The sequence below is a fragment of the Sphaeramia orbicularis genome, chromosome 5 (genome assembly GCF_902148855.1).
Source record: "Sphaeramia orbicularis chromosome 5, fSphaOr1.1, whole genome shotgun sequence".
Lineage (NCBI taxonomy): Eukaryota > Metazoa > Chordata > Actinopteri > Kurtiformes > Apogonidae > Sphaeramia > Sphaeramia orbicularis.
In genome coordinates, this window is record NC_043961.1 from 51,198,082 (window position 1) to 51,216,793 (window position 18,712).

Sequence of the window (18,712 nt, forward strand, 5' to 3'; positions counted from 1 at the left end):
GTTTTTGTGTTTTGTGATTTTTTTGTGCTTGCTGAAAGATAACATAATGAAGGACAGAAGGACTTTAACCCTTTCATCCATGAATTACGAGAACCTTCAAATCAAGATTTATTTTCCTGAGTGTTTTTATTCCTCTTTAGGCATGAAAAAAAACAATGCGATTGAAAATTTTCTTATGAACCTATTTTTCATGGAGTTGCAAAAATGTACACTCAACTCGACACCATGTGCTTAATATTTGAAGCATTTTTTTTTTACTGATATTCAGACTTGCACGTACTTGAAGATAGATTTTGTTAATTTAAGAGTTATTGTTTTTGTCTTAATTTGCTTTTTTTTGGGTTTATTTTGTTTCTTTGCATGTTTGAAATAAATAAATAAATAGTGTGAAAACTATGAAATAAAAAACTTTTTTAAAGCTGCTAATCTGTTGTTTTCTCACATTTTATTATACTCTAATACTTGTCATTACTCAATTCATGGAGATAAAAACATCTGTTAATTACAGTCTAATAACAATAATAAGCAATTGATTTACACTCAAGCATGTTACTGCAGATCAGGTTTATCAAGAACAGCAAAGTTACAGTAATGGTATGAATTGCAGTGTATGAGATGATGCATAAGCATCCACAAAATCCATGAATGTGCAAGTGAACATCTTTGAATAGCTGTCCACTGTAGCGACCACTATGCATGAAAGGGTTAAAATAGTTAAATCATCCATTGTTCTGAAAGGAAAAAAAGTCATCACAGAAACAAAACCAGTTTGTTCATTCAACTGATTTGACATGGGTTGCATTTAGATACCAGAAAAACTGCACAGTCTGCCAGCTTTACCAAAGATTACCAACTGAAGTGGACAGAGATAGGCTGTACTAGATGATGATTATGATGATGATGATGATGGCTTCAAAACCAAAAAAGTGGGAGACAGCAGCATGGAGGCCTCTGAGGCTCACCCTGTAAAACAAAACAGTCCACTTCCTATTCGGTGAAGCCTGGGAGGAGCTTTTGGCTGCTGTTGTGTTTGGACAGGCCTAAGCAGAGCTGGGACATGAGGAGGGCTGCCAGAGGCAACGCAACACATGGAAGCACGATCTCACGCATGCTTACGCACACATACACGGACATGTTCACAACCCCCCCTCGGTGCACTGCAAGGTGATAACTTACAGTAAGAGGATGGGTTTATTAGAAGTGTGTGAGGGAACATCTTGACACGTCGGTAAGAGGAAATTATGCGTGAAAATGTCCCATATAGTCACAAACAGCGCTAAAAATACTCCTGCTACCTATGACTGATGCCCTCAATTTGGGCACTAATGGATACTAATGACAACAACAAGTGGGGTGGAAGTTTACGTGGTTGCCGGTGGTAACGATTCGGCCCAGTGTCAACTTCCTGATCACGCCTGTTAATCATGACTCAGCCGGCAATATCTGCAATTCACCCAGTCTATTGTCACGCCTGAGCATGACCTCACCCTGATTCAATCAAAACATGTGAATGGAAACCACTTTGCTGACCTTTGACCTCCACCTTACTGAATAACAGCAGTGGTGTGACGGGTAGTAGATGAAATATCCGCATGAAAGCTGCGACAAAAGCAGAAATAGTTCAGCTTGATCCTGATCCGTAAACATCATTCAGTTCAAGGCGCAGACAGTTCCATTTACCCGTCACCGTTACTCAGCTGTGACTGAGATTTACCCGGTGACGCACAGAGATACGCTACAATATATTCACATAGCCTTCAATCATGTTGATGATGACTGAGGACCAACTAAACCTTTAAAACGGCAGAAACACTGTATTACATCCATGTTTGACCTTCAAACAGCAGGATTAAACCCAACAGGAGGAACCAAATAAACTGTTCCTCTGATGACAGTGGATATTTTAACTTTTTAATCACCTCAGCTTTTCACAAACAAGTGAAAAAGAGCAACATGACTCTGATACGAGTTATTTCTACAAAACTGTCATATATTGGGAAAATAAATCTGAAAAATTAACTGTAACTTTTTGCTGCCTCAGTCTGTTTTTTCTACTTTCTTATTCTTATGCTGCAAACTCACTTTAAGCAAATGCTCAGAGGCAGCATTTTCAATTACTTAAAAACTTATAAAAACTATATCGGCTAAAATTTGCTTAGTGGTCTTATTTATGTCTTTGTGCATAAGAAATCAATATAAGTGAATCCCCAAAGGAACTTTGTGTTGGTAAATGCAAGTTATGCAAATTGACAGGATTTCAGTTCTGTTGCAACATGTTGATGGTCATATGAACTATGTTTTCAGGTCAAAAATGTCCAATTTCATCACAATTAATGCTATATTTTCATGTCACAAATGGCCAAGTTATATTTTAACTGAATTTACCTGAAAAACAAATATTCTTTTCTTTTAGATTCCCCAGTTTTTCCTTACAAGATTATATCCTACATATCACATGTTTTATTTTTACAGGTTGCAATATGGAGTATGGTGCTGATCCATCCTGCTTATGTTACGCCAATACATACATTAAGAATGTCACACACTTTTTAAATCAACAGTTTTCTAATAATAAGCATTTTTATAAAGAAATAACAATTCTATATTGTTATTTACTCTTTAGTATGATAAACTATACAATAAATAATTATGATCCTAGTTTTTGCACAGGGATCATTTGTGGAAACGGTGACATGGCTGCCGAGCATCAGAATGATGGGATCCGTAACAACCATGTCACATCCGTCCACTGCCACATTTTGTGTTTTTGTGTCAGCTGTTATTGTTTTAGATCCACAATACTAACATTTATGAACAAGAGGATAATTAGCAATAGTAAGTAAGGGTGTAAATAGGAGAAGCAGAAATAAGCCTCCGGCTTCAGCTTCTTCCTTTTTCAGTTACAAAATGTGTTAATTTTATGCTTGTTTGTTTCTTTTTTAATATGTAGGTGTTTTGTTTTGTTGTCTTTTTTATATGTGTGTGTTTTGTATCTTGTATTTAACTGAAATAAACATTCATTCATTCATTCATTCATAAGTATATAAGTTTATTACTAATGAAGTACTGGTACTGACCAGATCATCATGGGTAATGTCACGTCTGTCCACTGTCACATCAGTCCACCATTTATGCTCTTTCTAATGCTATTTTAAGAATTCTATTCTAATTTATTTCTTCTATTCTGTGTTATTATTTTATATTCTATGCTATATTCTGTTCTATACTGAAAAAAAAAAAACTTACACTTTATTCCAGTTCACTGAAAGATTATTCAATTTAAAAACACATGCATTTCTCAAATGTCACGTCCATCCACCAGCACAAGTTTTCACATACACGTGCAATTCAAAATCCAATATTTCTGAAAATATAGCTTCCACTGACAAATAATATCAGTAGTCTGTGCACAAATGTATTAGCATTATTTCAGTACAGTTCGATGTATTTCTTACAACTGTTTTTTTTTTTTTTGACAAAAATTTTTTTTGACATTCATTTGACCCCCTTAGTAAATTTTAGCCGATATATATGAATGAAGATTAAATAAACTATCACAATCAAAAAGATGACAAACAGAAACAAATAGACCTAAGCACATTTATTCATTGTGTTAGTGGCAGAACTGCGAAGATAAGTCAAAAACAGCTAATTTTTTGATAATCGTTTAATCACTGGAGTAATTTCTGGAGGATTTGGGACATGAGAATGTTACCTTCATTTGTACTCATTTTCTTTCCCTAAAAAATGAGTACTTATGATCTGAGCCACAGATCTGACCTATGATAATATGACTGCAACCTGAACAGTCAGATCAAAACTCATGTGATGTTTACTGACTCGTGATGTTTTTTTTTAACAATTCTAAATTGAGATTTGTCTCAACTCTGTCCTACAGAGTCACTCATATACTAATAAAGTAGTTCAAATGAGCAGGACGACCATCTCACAGTGACTGCTTGATATCACAGATTTTATACTTACAAGTTGGGTCTGTAAAACACCTACACTTGTAGAGAATCATCACACTGTGTATGAATATTTTGACATGTATGAGAGTGTAATTACAGTATCCACTAGTATTTTTATTAACTCATAAAGACCCAAACAGCCACTGCCATCCAAAATCATCTACTGATCTAAAATGTTTAATACCTGTTGATCCACTAATTCTATCAATCCATGTACGTAATTGGTGTAAAATACCCATACACTTACACCCATACACTTTCTCTGTTTAGTTGTATGTAAGTATAGAGGTGAATGTATAGGCTAATGCCCCTGTGATCATACTATGTCTATTTGTTTTTTATTTGTTTGTTTTGATGATGCCTATGTCATCATTATTTGTATTTTTTTTTTTTTTTTTAAATTTATAGCGAATGAGTGATGTACTAATGTTGGCTGTTTTATGTCTTGTTTCTGTCACCTGCCTAGGGACTGCAGATGAAAAGTAGTTATTTTTACTAATTCTGGTATATTTACATGGGTGTAATTTTTATACAGCAATGTTCATAAATGTGCATGGTCCCTATTAAATAAACCAATAAAATAAAGTAAAAATAAAAATAAATTAGTAAAATACAGTTTGTCATCTTTTCATGGTCATCAGATATGACCCATTAGGACGTTCAGAGGATCCGTAGTGAACGTGGAAACACCGTCATCTTCTACAACATTGATTCACCAGTAAAACCAATGGAATTTAATCAATAACAGTGGATGGACACACTGGGTTTATGTTCAGTTAATGATAAATTTTGCTGAAAAAGTCCCTTTTTCCTCAGTTTTCTCTATTTTTGATACAATAGTCCTCAACTTTTCTCTGAGCTTTAATGAACATCTACATGATCAGTAAATTAAATGTAGGAAAATACCGGATTACCACTGAAAAAATCCACAAAGTACATAAGATATTATTACAATAAATGGTGATAAATCACTTAAGGATGGTTAAATATAGAGAAAAAATCATTCAGGAACTGCCATAAAAGTAACACTGGGTCTTTATGGGGTAAAAGGGAAATAAACAGTTAACTGAGAAATGATGTGTCAGGTTGATAATCTGCATAATGAAAATAATCAATCATTAATATTATTCTCATGTTGCAGTGATAGTTTCTAAGTGATAAAGAAACCTAATTAAAACATGAATGTTCCTTGACATTCTATCGATAACTTGAGCTGAACCAGGGATCCAAAAACAACATAAGGAGCCATTAAAATACATAGGGAAGGAAAGCACAACCACTTCCTTCAACTATGTGAGTAATGCCGGGTTAATGAACACACCGCCTCTTTCTTTCTCTCAAGAGGTCTCCTGAGGCTTAGGGGCCAACAGGAGTTATGCAACAAGCTGAGCAGAGTTAGGATCGACCAGAGCGTGACCCGGACCAATGAAGTAGAGCTGCCCTTTAATCCGCATATGAGTTTAATATCAACAGCAACGGCGAACAAAGGTAAACACTCAACCAATAAAAGGCCTGTTGTTTCACAGATGATGGACTTTTTTTTTTTTTGTTTCGGAGTCCTGCAAACACATTACAGGAAATGAGTCAAGTGTGATCGTTTTTGCTCGTCTAACAGCCTTCTCGGGGTTGCACGTCTTTTCTCGGATGTACTACACGAAACGTACAGCTACGGATCAGCTGTCATCAATGCTGAAAACCTTTTTTTTTTAGGTGTTTTTGTTGTTAGTGCTACATGGGAGTTGTCAAGGAGCTGAGACAAACTCTGGCTGCAGATAAAGGCTTCATAACTAACAGAGCAATAAAAGCAAGGCTAGATTTTGACAATCTGTCAGTGTAGCAGATAAACATTTACCAAGAGAATACAAGTCTTGCCAGCATCTCTGACAGCACAAGATGTATTACCAGAGAATAAATATGAGGGTTTAACATACTTCAGGGACACTGTTTTACATGCATGTCCTCCAACATCTTTGACAACTCCCATTTATTTCTAATAAAGACACTGAAGAGACAAAACTCATGTTTCATACTGACTGTCTGCTGCTTCTTGTACATTTTTGTTCACTTATTTCAAGGGTGTCAAACTCATTTTAGTTCAGGGGCCACATTCAGCTCAATATGATCTGAAATGTGCCGGACCTGTAAAATAATAACATAATAACCTATAAATAATGAAACATTTTTTCTCTTTGTATTAGTGCTAAAAAAAACATTAAATTGTGATATTTACATTTACAAACTACCCTTCCACAAAAAAGATGTGAATAACTTAAATAAAACTAAATAAGTACAATTTTAACAATGTTATGTCTCAGATAATCATTTACACATGTGCATTACACAAACATTTGGTAACAGGCACAATATTGTTAAAATGGCATTTAATATTCAGGTTGTTCATATTTGTTCAGGTTATTCACATTTAATTGTTAATGGATAGTTTGTAAATGTAAATATTTTCATAGTATATTATTTTTTTCACATTAAGCCAGAAGAAAATTTGGAGTTATAGGTTATTTTGCTGTTATTTTACTTTAGATCTTATTGTTCTGTATGTGGCCCCTGAACTAAAATGATTTGAACATCCTTGACTGTTAACATCTTCAATGTAATTTTTGCATTTCACTAATTCATCCTGCAGGCTGGATTGGAACCTTTGGTGGGCAGGTTTCCATCACGACACTTCTGATTTATTTTAACCATGTCTGAAATAAGCACTCATTTTAACACCATTTTCTCGATTTTTCTTGCCTTATCTGTTTAATCATACATGAGTAAAAATCATTCAATATTTCACCTATAAATAATGAAATATTTTTTCTCTTTGTATTAATGCTAAAAAAAAAATTTAATTAGGATATTTACATTTACAAACTACCATTCCACAACAAAGATGTAAATAACCTAAAAAAAAACTAAATAAGTGCTATTTTAACAATATTATGCCTCAAATAATCAGTTTACATCAATCATTATACATGTGCATCACGCATGTTACACAAACATTTGGTAACAGGCACAATATTGTTAAAATGGCACTTAATATTCAGGTTGTATATATTTGTTCAGGTTATTCACATTTTATTGTTAATGGATAGCTTGTACATGTAAATATTTTCATAGTGTAGTGTTTTATTTTTTTTTACATGAAACCAAGAAGAAAATTTTGAGTTACAGGTTATTATGCTGTTATTTTACTTCAGATCATGTTGTTCTGTATGTTGCCCCTGAACTAAAATAGTTTTAACATCCTTGACTGTTAACATCTTCAATGTAATTTTTGCATTTCACTAATTCATCCTGCAGGCTGGATTGGAACCTTTGGTGGGAAGGTTTTGGTGATGACAACTCTAATTTATTTTAACCATGTCTGAAATAAGCACTCATTTTAGCATCATTTTCTCCATTTTTGTTGCCTTATCTGTTTAATCATACATAAGTAAAAATTAATCAATCAGTCAATAAATCAATCAATCTAAAACCTTCCTTCGTATTCTCTGAGAAACCTTTAGATCTACGTAGGTGGAGGTATGCGAGTATTTGCTTCATCAAGTCTGCCTGAGAAATGGGCCAAAGTTCACAAAGTGGCAGAGGGTAAGTCGGAGCAGACAGCGTGGTGGTGTAGACAGCTGACACGGTGCTGTCTGCACCACCTTAACCCCCGCATTACAACCGCTAATCTGACTAAACCTGACAGGAGCAACAGACACCATGGGGCGACCGGTCAAATGCGATCTTCCAGGGCGGCTTTGGGCTGTTTCAAATCAGGCATGCTGATGTTTTCAGCTCGGTCGTGGATGCAGTGTTGAGATTCCTGAGCACAAGCTGTGGACTTAAGTGCATAAAACTGAATTGTGAGTGCTGAGGTCTGACACAACAGCAGGTATTTTACAAAGCAGATCAGGTCAGCCTCTCAAAATCCTCCTCGTACTCCGACACTAGCTCTTTGTAGCATTACTTATAAGTCAATAGTTTACTGGTACACTCATGCACTAATCAAACTATCAAGCATCTAAAACAGGGGTGTCAAACGTACGGCATGTGGGCCAAATTCGGCCCGCCAAAAAGGTCCAATTTCTGAAATGTACAAATTATACTGAGATATAACAATCAAAGGTGTCAAAAATATTTCAGCTTAGGTTCAATCTCCAGAGCATCAGACTAATAAAATACTACCATAAGAACCCATAAATAATGACAACTAAAATTTTTTGCTTTGTTTTAGTGTAAAAAGTGACATTACATGAAAATATTTATTGTCCTTTCACAAATCATATAGTAATAGACAGAATATTCATAAAGTTGCACTTCTTTCTCTTAAGACATCACAGCTTGTTCCTATTTGTTCAGGTTATTCCTGTTTTGTGGATCCACTGTGATCTGGTAGGTGTAATGCACATGTGCAAATGATAAATGGAGGCACAACACTGTTAAATCGGCACTTACTTTTTTAAAGACATTTCAGGTAGTTATTCATATTTGTTAAAGAATACTTTGCAGATGTAAACATTTTCATGATGGAATTTTTTTTTTTTTTTAACTATTATTATTTTTCTGGTCTGGCCCACTTGAGATCATACTGGGCTGAACTAAAATGAGTTTGACCCCCCTGATATAAAAGGTTTCATGTTCAGTGCCATAAACACAGGTATTATTCAGTAGCTCTCTTAAATCCTCTACGAATGAACAACCTATTTATCCATTCAAGAAGGTCAGAGACTTAATCTTCCCATAAAGCAACCTATCAGAGATTTTAATGTAAAGATTAAGATTTTCATGTTAAATTATTCATCTTGGACCCAATCAGCGGAGACTCACAAATGGAGCTCGTCTAATAACCGTGTTCATATTAACAACCTGAAGCCTGGTCACCTTCACGCCATCCGCGGAGCAGACATGAATTTATAAGAGCACTAAAGGAAGATGCTCACACACTCTCCTGCTCTTAAAGCTAATGGAGAGGGGAGAAGGACAAGACGAGAGAGTCGTGCAGGCTGATGGCGGTTAAAGCATGATGACCAAACTTAGAGGTAAAGGCCCGAGGATGCACCACATGGCTTTTAGAGAAGAGGCGTCTCGTGATTCACTCCAGTTGAATAACTCAGGTCGGACTCAGCAGACCACCAGTGCTGACTGGATGAGTGAGAGACACTGTCTGCCACCATTTAGGAGCACTTCTGTTCTTCAAGTCAAGGCCTACAGAGCCATCTTTTCCAGTACTACAAATAATAGGGTTCAATAATTACATAGCAGATTTCTTTCCTCTCTATATATTTTATGTTTCACAAGCGTATATTTTCTATTTTTTGTCTTCCCAGCACTTGGTTTTTGTATTTGCTGCTGTCAACTGTGCAATTTCCCTATGGTGGGATCAATGAAATCTTATCTTATCTTATCTTATCTTATCTTATCTTATCTTATCTTATCTTATCTTAATTTGACCATTCATTGACCTTATTAAGCCTCATCTCCTTCATTTAATGGTACCAATGACCAGGATTTGACCATTTTTTTTGGAGGGTAATAATATTTAAGTCTATTTAGTGTTTTCTTATTGATTACTATTGTACTTGGTACCTAATCATCAGTAAATGAAAGTTAAAGGAACAATACAAAATCTTTAAGAGTCTGCTCTACACCAGCTCTAAATGTAAAGTGTCATTAGATAACTTTTGTTATGATTTGATGCTAAATAAATAAAATTTGACTGACTGATTGATAAGCTTTGCTTTCTCTGAAACGTCCGACATGTGCTGACTAGCTTCTCGAACTTGTTAATTTACTAGAGTTACATAAACATTAACACATATTTAAACCCTTTCCATCTCACTGTATTTACAACACAGTACCCTAACCCTGTGCAGACTGCGGCTGGACAGGTTTGACGCTGTGATAAGACTTATCATAAGGTGATAAGTTTATCAATAAAAACTGCTGTAGTTTTCTAAGACAAATATCCAAACACGAAACACCAAACCAGAAAATTGTTCTATTTGTTAAACATATCAGCCCAAACACCAAACTGAAAGTCAGTAATAAAAATAACCACTGATGCAATTCTATTCCATGCAGCAGCAATAGAGGAAAGAAGACAGTCACACCAATACACACGCCATGTAAAGATACACAAATACACATTTTGCTATAGTTTATAATATATGCAACAGAAGTATATGTACTGCTTTTACAAGTAGCAGTTTACAGCCATGAACAAGTTGGAGCATGTAGATTAGTAGTTCAATCAGTAGAAGACATTTGTCAGATCAGCTCAAAAAATTATATTAATAAACATAATATTTAACCCTTTCATGCATGAATTATGAGAACCTTAATCATGATTTTCCCCCCATTTTAATTCCCCTTTAGGCATGAAAAAAACACAAACAAACAAAAAAACAATGCAACTGACAGCTTTTTATGAACCTATTTTTCATGGAGTTGCAAAAATGTCCACTCAAATGGATATGATGCGTTTAATTTTTGAAGCCAAGAAGTGTGTATTTACTGGTATACTGTGAAAACTATGAAATAAAAACACTTTTAATGCTGCTAATCTGATGTTTTCTCATATTTAAACCTACTCTAATACTAGTTATTACTCACTTCATAGGGATAATATGCAAAAATACCCATTTCGCTAAAGAAAAAATGATACTTACAGTCTAATAACAATTGATTCACACTCAAACGTGTTACTGCAGATCTGGTTTATCAAGAACAACAAAGTTACATGATGCATAAGTGTCCACTGTGTAGGCTGATATGGAACTAAAACAGCAAAACCCATGAATATACAAGAGAACAGCTGTAGAATAGCTGTCCACTGTAGTGACCACTATGCATGAAAGGGTTAAATGCAAATTACATTTAAGATAAATCAACATGAGCATCTGTGGCATTTATTATATGAATTAAAAGCCTCATTTTATAGTATCTGTTACTTTGTCATTTAACTAATCACTTAATCCATCAGCTGTTCCTTCTTGTACGGACCTGTTGTCAGTATCAAAATAAAAGTGGGTTTCCCAAACACTGACACAGGAAGGTAGTAGCTCTTACAATAACTGCACATTCTTCTTGTTTCATCTACATTCAGTCTGATCTGAGCTGCTGATCAGGATCATGTTTGTAGATCGCTGTTGGCTCTTAAAACAACGCCCCCACAGAAACACTACTAATGAGAAAATGAAGTGTTCCCAGGAATAGTAATGGCCCATGATGAGCTTTGCCATGCGGACTGTCTTACTGAGGTCGCCGCAGTTGGACACACTGTTCAGGTCTCATCTGAACCTGGACTTTAAAACTACCCACAATGAAGCAAGCGATCAACAGTTTCACCACAACACACCCTGTTAACTACAGCCACACCGGAGCTAGGACACCACCACCACCACCACCACCACCAGGGATTAAACTATGACCTAAACTGGAAAAAGGCGAATGTTAGTGCGAGGACAAGCCACCACCTTGTTCTTTTCACACAAGTAAGTGAGCTATAATTAGACTGTCAACTTCTGTCACATAAAAAGCAGCGAAAGTACCGCTGCGGACGGTGATCTGTATTTACCTGTAGCTCGGCAGAGGAGTCGGATTCTACAAATATTAATCCCCGCTGGATCTCTCCTCTTGGTCGTTACACACACACATACACACTCACTTCTTACTGCAGTATTCGCTAATTTTACAGAGACGGCGCTGAGGAACGGAGCAGGCGAACAGGACAAGACCCTCCCACCGACAGCAGCCCCGACCAGACCGCCATCACGCACCGGCACTTCCGGTTTAACCTTTCACAATAAAAGACCTCCTGCTGCCCTTTTATAGTAGGGGTAGGTGTTAGCACAAAATTTTTCAGTTACCCACTTCAAAATATGTACCTGTCCTTTCTGACAATGAAAAAGTACAAATTTATGAAATTGCTCAAAGCTAACCCCCCTGTATATACCCATTGAAGTTATGACACCTGTAAAAATCCATTTTTTTCAGACATTTGACGAACTTTAATAATACAAATGTAAATTGAGTCCCAAAAATCACAAAACATGTGCAATAAATGTTCTAAGAGGTTAATTGAAGTAATCTTATCCTTCTGGTCAGCAAGAAAAGCCCACTCCATATCACTCATCTTCACACCATGTCTAAGTTCAAGCTGTTTACGAACTGCTGGATCCTGACAGAAGATATCAAACATCTCATTTGCTTTCTCGTTGAATGCTACAACTCGCTTGACGAAATTGTCATTTTGCCTGCTTTTCCTGGTCTGAATGAGGCATGTGAAGTCACCATAAAGTTTTAAGATAGGATTCTTTATATGTCTGGTGTGAATTGTGTAGAGACTGCAGAAGAGCCAGTGCTCTTGAAGCAGTTCTGCTACCAACTGGGCTGCATCAACTCTGGACCGCTGAGCTTGGCCTGCTTGCTTCGGGCGTAAAAGATACAGCATGTTTTGGATAATGTCCTTGTCAGTAGGAAGCATTCCATGTGGAAACTCGGTTTCTGGAGATAATCCACAGCGCCTAGAGTCTTTTTGGCATGAGACCTTGTAAATGACATGCTTGTACGAGTTGTAGCCATTATTCACCTGAAAATAAGAAACTGTTAGCATACATCATCTTACAGGTTCAAAATATTGTCATATTTTAGGTCAAAATACGCATATTCTGGGCTAATATTCCAATGTACGGCTTCATGTGGATGCACATGAAGCAGTAAAATGTTTTTCAGGATGATTAGATAAATCAGGTTTGACTATTATGTGTGAAAAATAAAGACACCATAAGCAAAATGACAAAAATGACAATTTTCTATGCGCAAACAATGTTCCGAACTTCAGAGGGTATGTACAGGGGGGTTATCCTGGACTGATTATCCAAAATTTGGTATTTTCTTTTTCAAATGGACCTTCTCCATACTTTATGGGGGTACATCTATGCTATCTACGATTTTGCAAAATAACAACCCCCCCTATTTATAGCGATATTTGGGCTCCCTGTTGACACCTGTTTTAACCAAATAGAGTCTGATATAATAGCTTTTATGCATTTTATGTTTATGTTTATGTTTATGCATTTGGTAGACGCTTTTTTCCAAAGCGACTTACAGGGGAAAACCAATCAAATCACTCAATCAATCAAATTTTATTAATATAGCGCCAGATCACAAAAAAGTTATCTCATGACACTTTATATATAGAGTTGGTCAAAACCAGACTCTAAGCCAATTTACAGAAACCCAACAGAAGCTTTTACATCCCTCCTTGCAAGACGACGTATCATATTTTTGTGGAAGTCTCCTAAACCCCTGTCTATTTCACTTTGGCTTAGAGATGTTATGTTTTTTCTTAAATTAGAAAAGATTAGACTCTCACTACAAGGCTCCTCAACTAAATTCTTTAATAAATGGCAATCTTTTTTAGATAACTTTCAGTCTTTACAAACACTGCCTTCAGATTGATCTCTCACACCTCCACCCTACTCTATTTTATTATTGTTTAGGTATTGTTGTTTTTTGTTGTAATTTGTTCTGTCTACCAATTATTGTCACATTTGATACATCTAGGTGATGTCTAATATTTAAAAGTAAACACAGGTATCTACAAGCTATGATTTTTTTTTTTTTAATTTTATTTCCATTGGCTCAATTAATATTCTTGTACACCACAGATTTGATACTGCTTGTACTTATTTGATTTTCTACTGCTCAGAGACTGTTGTGATGTTCTTGTTTCTGCTGTTGCCCCTTCTCGGAGGGCCTTGGGGTTGGATTGGGAATGGGGAAAAATTATATAAAAAGGCAATGTATAATGAATGCATTGTAATTCTGCTCCTTTGTATGTTCTGTTACATTGTTCATAAAAAGATAAAAAAAAAAAAAAAAAAAAAAAGACCTCCTGCCAGCAGACTGGGTGAGGATTCAGAAACAAATACTCATACAGGCACACAGAAATAGTAAGTGTGGTTTCATGCTCTTGGACTACAATATGGAAGTGTTATATAATGATATAATAATATAAAATGACAAAATAATATGTAGTATGGCACTACTGACACTTCTGAACTGTATCAAAAGTACAGGATATTAAATGATTTTTAAAATAATAAATAATTTGCACTTGATTTAGATTTATAGGGAATGTGTGGAGTTGTAAATTATTAAATGTATATAAAGGCAAGGCAAGGCAGATTTATTAAAATAGCACATTTGATGTACAAAACAGTTCAAAGTGCTTTACATAAAATATTAAAAGCATTACAGCAGAAGCAATAAAAAGTATAGGCATGAGAAAAACAAACAAACAAAACAAAATCAGATAAATAGACAAAACAGATAAGCAGATAAAACAGATAAAAACTTTTAAGCTTAAAAGAATAAAAATTCTATTCGAATGCAGCTGAGAACAGGTGGGTCTTTAACCTGGATTTAAATAAACTGAGTGTTTCAGCTGATCTGAGGTTTTCTGGAAGTTTGTTCCAGACATTTGGAACACAGAAGCTGAACACAGCTTCTCCATGTCTGGTTCTGACTCTGGGAACTGACAACAGACCAGATCCAGATGACCTAAGGGGTCTGGTGGGTTCATACTGACTCAGGAGGTCACTGTTGGATTTTGGTCCTAAACCATTCAGAGCTTTATAGACCAGCAAAAAACTTTAAAGTCTATCCTCTGCTGAACAGGCAAGACAAATTTATTTGTATAGCACAATTCATACACAGGGCAATCCATAGGGTTTTACAAAAATGGAGAAGAGACAAGTTAAAAGCACACAATTACTATTAAAACATGATCGGTAAAACATAAATAATAATCAGTTCAAATAAAGTAGAAGAGAAGAGTGCAGATAGAATACTTTCAATTGTTCTAAGGTCAAAGGTTAGATAGAACACTTTCATAAAATGAAAATATTTACAGATGTGTGACGTAGCTCTAATTTATAGGATGTGGGATTAACATATAATATAATGTTTTTAAGTTTGTCTGCATTTATGTGAAATCAACCTATACTACAAATTTATACAATATATGAGTATCTATGTTTGTCAGTATACAGAAAATTATTAGTTAACCTATACCAGGAAGACATTACAAAGTAATGAATTTACATATATGGAGAACTAAATTTACTTGCATATAGTCAATGAATATGTAATAATGTATGTACAAGATATATTCCTTCTAATAAAAATACATATTTGCAAACTATGTGGAAAAAGTAGCCATTATCAAATATTCAAGTGTGTGTTTTAAAATATATTTCAAGTATAAAATATTCCAGTTTACATCTAAAAGTGACATCAGTTTGATACAGTAATTACCAAATACTTAAATACTTTATGTGAGATTCTCTTCTTCTTCTTCTTCTTCTTCTTCTTCTTATTATTATTATTATTATTATTGTTATTATTATTATTATTATTATTATTATTATTATTATTATTATTATTATTATTAGTAGTAGTAGTAGTAGTAGTAGTAGTCGTAGTCGTAGTTGTAGTAGTATAGAATCGCCCTTTTTTATTGTCATGATTTCTCTTATAATAAATGACACCCAAGACCAAGTCCGAGCCATTATTTTGAAAGCTAATACTTGCATTTCCGTTATTCCTCTGACTACTTATAAGTGACTTGATGCAGAAGCTGCAGGCTCTGGAGTCACCCAGGTTTCCTCCTCCCTCTCATGGTCAAAGATGACATCATCCGTAGTACAAGAAGACTCGTGCAACAGGAGGGCTGAGTGCAGATGTCAGCACTCTGTCCTGTTGGAAAAACCTTTGGACAGACCTGGGAAGTCAACAATTTGTGCTGAAACTAAAACAATTTATTTTTCCTTATTTAACTAAAACAGTAATTCATGGTGGAAATGCAGGACATATGATCTATAGGGTAAAGTCTAACAAATTGGACATCAAATTAAATGGGATGAAGAAGGTTTTACAGTTCATAAAATAGTAGCACCCAATCACCAAACATGTTATTGTATTATTGCTGGAAATTCACACCGCTATTAAAATGTTTTCAAAGTGAGTCACTATTTCTGAAAAATATTTCTGGGTGAACTTAATGCAATCCAGTGTGAGCTTCAAACATTGCACCCACCTCAGACCTATCAACATGAGATATTTATAGTTATAATTCAATAACAAGTTTGGTGAATGACTCCTAAAATTCAATCAGCCATTGATGCCATTGATGGAATATTTATCTCAGGACATGCCATAACAGTGAGTGCTTGAACCGTGAAGTGTTTGATTACCCCAGGTTATTCTACTACAACAACTCTAACTCCAAAACAGTTATGATGCTGTTTAAAATGTAAATAAAAATAAAATCCAATGATTAACCCTTTTATGCATGAACTATGAGAACCTTAGTCGAGATTTTTTTCCTGAGTAATTTTATTCCTCTTTAGGTATGAAAAAACTTTCTTTTTTTTTTTAATAAACCTGATTTTTATGAAGGTAGATTTGTTTCTTTATTGCTTTAACAAAAAAAAAAAAAAATAATAAAATCAATTTGAAAAAGTGTTTGAATGCGAAAAAAAAAAATACAATCCAGAAAATTGCATTTGAACACTTTTTTTCTTTTAAGTTGATTTAAAAAAAAAAAAAAAAAAAAAAAAAAAAAAAGAAAATATTTTTTTGGGTTAAAGCAATAAAGAAACAAATCTACCTTCATAATTTTTTGTGGAGTTCCAAAAGTGTCCACTCTGCTGGACTCCATGTGTTTAATTTTTGAATATCAGAAAGTGATATACAAAATCAAAACCTTTTTAATGCAGCTAATCTGATGTTTTCTCCCATTTTATCACATGCACAATTTTTATTAGCAATTGATTTACACTCAAACATGTTACTGCAGATCAGGTTTATCTAGAACAGCAAAGTTATAGTAATGGTATGAATGTCAGTGTATGGGATGGTGCAAAAGTGTCCACTGTGTTAACTCATATTGAACTAAAACAACAAAACCCATGAATATATTAGTGAATATATTAGAGAACAGATGTAGAATAGCTGTCCACTGTAGTGACCAGTATGCATGAAAGGGTTAAAATAAAGTAATTTGGAATTTGACGGTAGTAACATGTACTCAAAAAGTTGGGCCAGGGCTATGCTTACCACGGTGTAGCTTTCCTTCTTCTTTTACAACAATCTGTAAACATCTGGGGTTTTGAGAGAGTTGTTCTAGCTGCTGGGTCCCAGTCCAGTCCTGGATCTTCTTTGTCACATTGTTACATTGTGCAAAATATTTTCAGTTGTTGAAAGGTCAAGACTGCAGGAAGACCAGTTCAGCATCAGGGCTCCTCTCCCAAAAGCCATGTTATTGAAATAGATTGTTGAAATACACTAGACATGTGGATTCTCTTTTCTTTTCTGTGCTATAGCTGTTGAGATATTCAAAGCCTTAACAATGTTGAGTAACATTATTATGAAATTGTTCCACAACATGTACACGAACCTCTGCTCAGCTTTACCTCTGAAAAACTGTACTTCTCTATTATATTATTTTTATATAGAGTCATGTTACTGACCTTTTATTAATCCAACTAATTATTTTGCAAAACGTTCCTCCAACTGTTTCTTCTTGGTACCACTTACTTTTCCAGACTTTTGCTGGCGTTAAATTATGAATTAGTGTTATACTACTTCACATTAACTATGATTTGTTGAGCTACTTATAAAATTTATGCCTTTATTTGTATTTTTACTATTTGACATCAGTTGGTTAAAGGCTACACAGATGACTTTTTAGTGGATTAGACAGATTGAAACTAGATGAAGTGGAGTTAATGTGAGTTTTCTGAAAGTCTGTATAGTCCACTGGAAAGACCAATGGAGGTACTGTTATGGTTTCACAAGGACAGAAAAACAAACAGCATAACCACCTGTGAACATTAGCCTCAGTATAGCATGAATTAGCTTAGCTACACATTGCAAATAGCTTAGTTTCATGGCTACCATAGTCACTTAGTTAGCTAATTGTGAAATTTTAAAATGAGCTACTTATTGAGGATAAGCCTGTTCTTACATTACGATCCTCATTTTCAGTGAGTATTCTTTCGCTTTTGGTAAGTAATTTATATAAGCACTAAGATATTCACAAAATAAGCGCTAAAAATGCTAATGCTAACAAATGCTATCTTGTTCAAAAGCTAATGGTAGCTAAACCTTAACTTGTATGAACAAAACATTTGAAAAAGCTGGAAACCCTTTAGATTCAGAAATTAAAAATACACTATAATGTGATATAGAAATCTAATATAATAATTGTGTAAATAAATTGTAATGTTTAAATAAATTCAGGTCACGGCATCACGATGAGGCCAGATAACATTTTAAACGTATGTGAAGTATTGTAAGCACAAGTGAAGTTTTATAAACCAATATATATATATATATATATATATATATATATATATATATATATATATATATATATTTTTTTTTTTTTTTTTTTTTTTTAATGCATCCTACAAGACTTATTTTGCTCCTACAAACCCGTTTTAAGCTTTTACAAAACTTTGTCTGCACTTTCTAAACTTCACTTGCACTTACAATACTTCATGTCCATTTACAATGTTAACTGGCCTCATCTTGACAGCATATGTATGCTTACTTAAAAGGTATTTCCAAAATTAACACTACTTTTAAGCAGGAGCAGACTCTAAAATTTTGAGTTTCATTGACCATGTTCAAAGTTTTTTTTCTTTGGTTTATCAAAGACACACAACTTCACAGAAAAA

At 34.6% G+C, this 18,712-nt stretch overlaps 1 protein-coding gene across 1 annotated transcript in view; it reads right to left on the reverse strand.

Moving 5' to 3' along the window:
- LOC115419102 (rho-related GTP-binding protein RhoA-D-like) overlaps positions 1 to 11,676 on the reverse strand; it is a 36,676-nt gene extending 25,000 nt beyond the window's left edge. The window contains exon 1 of the mRNA XM_030133725.1: positions 11,539 to 11,676. The gene's annotated coding sequence lies outside the window, so the exon portion shown is untranslated. The remainder of the gene's footprint in view (positions 1 to 11,538) is intronic.
- Positions 11,677 to 18,712: the final 7,036 nt, after the last annotated feature.